The 6071-nt window shown below is 36.3% G+C and overlaps 1 pseudogene; it reads left to right on the top strand.

Moving 5' to 3' along the window:
* Positions 1 to 4273: 4273 nt before the first annotated feature.
* LOC105741819 lies at positions 4274 to 5231 on the top strand (annotated as a pseudogene).
* Positions 5232 to 6071: the final 840 nt, after the last annotated feature.

Here is a 6071-nt window from a genome sequence, read left to right on the forward strand (position 1 = left end):
ATTTATTGATTTCGTATAGGATCTTGCTGAGCAGCTCAGACTTGTAGTGTTCCTCCTGTCTCAGCCTCCCAAGCACTGGGCTTACAGGTGTGGGCCACCATGCCTGGTTTCCATGGCTGGCTCCCTGTGGGGCTGGCACAGCATGTGGTACCGGGACTTGAACCCAGGTCTTTAGATTGACCATGCAGGCGCTTAGATCCCAAGCTATCTCCCCAGACTGTCTGATCCTTTTAGTTTGATAACTCCACAGCCAGCTTCTCTAGGAAGAGAGGCCAAAATTATGTTTGAAAGTACTGTATTCATGTGGACATTATAATTAAAGTAAAAGATACCTGAAATGTTAGAATGGCAAACATGTTTTATTCAAAATTCTGTATTTCTGTTAGCACCAGAAAAGAATATTTTTTGACCAAGACACATTGGAAAAAGATCACTTCCCCAAACCTGGAAGACTTTTCAGTAGAATGTATCATTTTCATCTGAAGGTTGGTTTGATCATATATATATATATAGCTGAGCAACTTTCTGAGAAGATATTAATGCATCATCCAATTTTAATTCTCTTTCTATATATATATGTCTGTGTGTATATGTGTACATATATGTACATATATATATGGTTTTTTGTATAGACATGGATTTATATGTCTATGTAGTTGATACACATGTTATTCTCCTATTAAAAGCAGCATGAGATTTTGAATCATTCTCTTTAAGTTTCACTTGGTATATTAGTGATATAGAATAAGAATTGTTTTATTTTGTTCAACACCACGGATGTATGAATTGATTTCAGAAAAAGTAAGCACAACTCTCCTATTCTGTTGCTTTTCATATTTACTGTGTAGAACAGTGCATGGAAGTAGCTAACTCTTTTGTCTATACTACCAGTCTTAATCTGACAGCACTCGAAAAGTAAGGGCATTCAAAATCTTCTTTTAAGAAATTGTTTTTGTCATTTTCACTCCTTTAGGTTAGTTAGCTGTTTTGCTATTGCAGGGGTTTAGCTTAACAATCACAGACATCAAAGTTTTCATGTTGTGCTGTTTCGATTTCTCAGGGTGTTTGGAGATTTATCATACATGGCAGAATATGACTATATGTGATTTCTTTAGATTTGGAGACTAATTTAAATGTTTCATGTCACTAAGTTCTCTCATCTGAAATTACATTCCACTTTTGTTATTTATGTTTAATGAATGGGAAGAGAAAGTGTACAGAGTCAGGGAAACTTCACGAATAATTGGTCGGGATCAGGAAATAATAAATAAATATTTATTTATTATTTCTGCAGCATGGCTACCATACTGATTAAATGAATGAAAGACTAGCTTCAATATTTCATAAACCATAAAAGTCAATATTGTTATGATTACTAATATAGCTGTTGTTATTATGTAAAAATCCTTACCAACCCTCATATTTAGAATGTATGTGATATAACAAATGTGGGAAAAGAAGTGATTTCTTAACTACATCTATAGCATTAGCTTCAGTTATACAATGATAATTGAGCTCCTACACCAGGAATTAAAGTATTCTCTGGTTTCCAACAATGATCAAATAGAGAAGACCAGCTGGGGTGATAGCTCGGAGGTCTAACTGCCTTCCTGGCAAGCACAAGGTCCCAGGTTCAATCCCTGGTACTGCATGTGGTATCAGTCCTGGAAACCTGGGGGCACCATGTCATCTGCCAAAACCAGGTATGGTGGCCCGTGCCTGTAATCCCAGACCTGAAAGGCTGAGACAGGAGGATCACTATGAGTCTGAGCTGCTTAGAGAGATCCTGGACCAAAGAAACAAACAAACAAACAAACAAATAAAGCAATAATCAAATAGGGAAAGACAACTTGGAGGAATATGACTAAAACATAGATGTTGAAGCATCTGTAGCTGCAGGAGGAGGCAGCTTATTGATTGCCCACAATATGAATTCACTGCAATATGTACTTTAGAGATTTGGGATTTTATGGGGAAAGCTTTTAATGAAAATAACATAAAACCTATTTTCTAGAAAAGAGTAGATTTTTCCACTTAGGGAAAGGTTGAATTTAGATAAAGAAATCAAACGATCTATTGTCCACATGAAATTGTTCATCATAGGTAACACCTACTAGTGCCTGTATTCATTTGCTAAACCTGGGCCATAAAAAGTACCATAGGCAAAGAAGTCTAAGCAACAGAGGCTTTCATCTTTTGCTTATAATCCTGGAAGCAAAAATTCAGAGATCAAAGTGTTGACAGGCTTGGTTCCTTCTGCTGTGTGAGAGAGCATTTCCCCTTAGCTTGAACCTGAACATGTCTTTCCTGATTCTTTACATCCTCTTCTTTCTGTGCATGTTTATGTCAAATTGCCTCTTGTTAGGAGGATGTCAGTCAGATTCAGCTAGAGTCTTCCTTAAAGATTTTTTTTTCTAATGAAATCATCTCTTTGATGATTGTCTCCCAACACAACATTCTGAGGAACTGGGATTATAACATCAATATATGGAGGTTTAGGAGCATGTATTAGTCACAGCTTTTAAAAAAATTTAGTATGTAATAATTTTGTATCTTGCATGAATGTGACTCAGAGGGCTGTTTTATCTCAGCAGGCTATTTTCTTTCTTGCCTTTGTGGCAAATCTTGTCATTTTTTGATAAGAAAAGTAGATTAAATAAAAGGGGCTGAGGTATGCAAACCTTTAATATGATTATTAATGGTGATCTGACAAGGAATTAGCCTATGTGGAGTGATTATGGTAGCTATAGTTATGGGAGGGTGAAAATTGTCCAATGTTTTTATTTTCATTTCCCTTCTTTGCTGGGGCTCTTCCCAAAGCATTTCTCAGTGTCTGTAACTGCCCTGTTTACATCTGCGACTGGCTGTTCGTTATTCTGGAGGCTCCATGGCAAGGGAGGAGGGATGTTCTTCAACATTCTGATTAAAACTTTGTCACTGTGGGACTGTGTCTCAGGATGCAGATATTCCAGTGTTCAATCTTTCTACAGTTGTAGCTGCTCATCATGGGCCTTATCCCTACATTCCCTGGATGTGTTATCCCCAATCTATTTCTCTTAATGGTTGAATCCACTGGCACTATTTCTCTTACTCCCTTAGGGATGGAAAGAAGCCTGCAAGAGTGGGGAGAGCTCATTTCTACCTAGGACAGAGTGTGAGTACTGGCTCTTCATATAACACTTATAGGAAAGGTAAGCCTTTGCCAAGAAGAAGGCTGCAAGTGTGTGTAGAAGCAGTTCTGTCTTCTGTTAGGTCCACAAGTGTCTCAGGAATTTTCACCATAAGAAAATGGTAGGATGTTGGTGAGAGAACGAATGAAATTGTTAGGGGTCCTGTAAAATTCTCTTCTCAGTGCTTCCAAGTCTCATTACTGCCTTCTCTTGACCTGAGCATTTCACCCATTTATATTTCCTTCCAGTTCATATTTTTGTTGGATCTTATTTAGGCAAGTTGATCTTGTCGCTGTGTGTCTCTGGAGAAACCTGATTCTTCAGATTTGAGGTGGTAACATCAGCTCTTTCTTGGGATCAATAACATTGAATAAATGTGTCTTTTAAAAATACATATTTTATTTTATTCTCAGAAGACTTGTATTAAATAATGATTTAATGTAACTGAGCCTACATATGGGAAATAAAATGGAATTATTATTTATGCCTATTCCATGAGTTACTTTCTTAAAATTCTGATTGCAAACTAACACAGCAAAATAAAACTTTTTAAAAAGTATTTTAAATTTCCTACAAATATATAGCAGAAGCAGCCTACTCATTTTTTTTTAGCTTTTTGTAAACAATTTTCCTTCAACTTTTATGAGTGTTGGATAAAATTTCAGTTTTTCTCTGTTTTGCTTATTGTAGGAATAGTAGTGACAATTTAAGACATGGATGTACCTTAAATGAAGTAGACCATAGCTACCTTTTGGAAGTTAGGAGTCATTTAGAAAGTTCATATTAACCTGAATGAGTCAAATTTGTATTATCAAATAACATTATAAAGGTGACAATTAACTGAACATTTAATAATATAAATTCTCATTCTCAATTATATCTCCCTATTCTGGAAAAGTTCAAAATGTATAGGCAGGCATTGGTTTATTTTTTCAATCTGTGGAATATAACATGATACAAAGAAATTTCTTATTATAAAATCACATTTTTAAAAAAGAAAACATTACTACAAGTTCATACGTTAGTACAATATAAAATTATATTTTAGCTTTCTGCTTGTGGACACCACGGAGGAAGCATCACGGTCTCTTCTGACTGCTGTCATGTCTAAGTCAGAGTCTCCCAAGGAGCCTGAACAGCTGTGGAAGCTCTTCATCAGAGGGCTGAGCTTCGAAACAACTGATGAGAGTCTGAGAAGCCATTTTGAGCAATGGGGAACACTCACAGACTGTCACACAGACCCAAACACTGAGCATTCCAGGATGATTTAGGTTTGCCACTTATGCCGCTGTGGAGGAGGCGGATGCAGTCATGAATGCAAGGTCACACACAGTGGACAGAAGAGTTGGGGAACCAAAGAGAGCTGTCTCATGAGAAGATTCTCAAAGACCAGGTGCCCACTTAACAGTGAAGAAGATCTTTGTTGGTGGCATTAAAGAAGATACTGAAGAACATCACCTATGAGATTATTTTGGACAATATGGAAAAATTGAAGTGATTGAAATTATGACCGACCTAGGCAGTGGAAAAAAGAGGGGCTTTGCTTTTGTAACCTTTGATGACCATGATTCTGTGGATAAGATTGTCATTCAAAAATACCACATTGAGAACGGCCACAGCTGTGAAGTAAAGAAAGCCCTGTCGAAGCAGGAGATGGCTAGTGCTTCATCTAGCCAAAGAGGTCAAAGTAATTCTGGAAATTTTGGTGGTGGTCTTGGAGGTGGTTTTGGTGGCAATGATAGTTTCAGTCAAGGAGGAAACTTCAGTGGTCGAGGTGGCTTTGGTGGCAGCCATGGTAGAGGTGGATATGGTGGCAGTGGAGATGGCTACAATGGATTTGGTAATGATGGAAGCAATTATGGAGGTAGTAGAAGCTATAATGAATTTGGCAATTACAACAGTCAGTCTTTAAATTTTAGACCCATGAAGGGAGGAAACTTTGGAGGCAGAGGCTCTGGGCCCTATGGTGGTAAAGGCCAATATTTTACCAAACTACAAAATCAAGGTGCCCATGGTGGCTCCAGTTGCAGCAGTAGCTATGGCAGTGGCAGAAGGTTTTAAATACCTCCAGGAAACAAAGTTTAGTAGGAGAGGATAGCTAGAGAAGTGACAGGGAAGCTACAGGTTACGACAGATTTGTGAACTCAGACCAGCACAGTGGTGGCAGGGCTTAGCTGCTACAAAGAAGACATGTTTTAGACAATACTCATGCATATGGGCAAAAAGCTCGAGGACTGTATTTGTGACTACTTGTATAACAAGTTATTTTAGTTTCTGTTCTGTAGAAAGTGTAAAGCATTCCAAAAAAAGGTATTAATGTGGACGTGTTTTTGTACCCATGCTGTTGATTGCTAAATGTAATAGTCCAATCAGGATGCTGAATAAATGTGTCTTTTTTAAAAAGTACACATTTTATTTTATTCTCAGAAGATTTGCATTAAATAATGATTTAATGTAAGTGAGCCTACATATGGGAAATAAAATTGAATTATTATTTATGCCTATTACGCGAGTTACTTTCTTAAAATTCTAATTGTAAACTAACACAGCAAAATAACAGTTTTTAGAAAATATTTTAAATTTCCTACTAATGTATAGTAGAAGCAGACAACTCATTTTCTGTAGCTTTTTGAAAACAATTTTCTTTCAATTTTTACAAATGTTAGATAAAAATATTAAAAAATATATCCTTTCTTCTCATAATATTATAGCATATGTTTATCCAGCTACTACTATCTCTAATACCTAAAATACAAAATCATTTATATAGCTATTTTAGATTGTCAAATTTCTAGTATTTTATTAACTTTCATTTATCTATTTTAAGTATTATTCTGAACATTACTTAGTCATTGTTTTTCAGAAATAACTGCAATACCTTTTTGTTTTCATAAATTTCAT

Source organism: Octodon degus, unplaced genomic scaffold (assembly GCF_000260255.1).
Source record: "Octodon degus isolate 3935 unplaced genomic scaffold, OctDeg1.0 scaffold00024, whole genome shotgun sequence".
NCBI lineage: Eukaryota > Metazoa > Chordata > Mammalia > Rodentia > Octodontidae > Octodon > Octodon degus.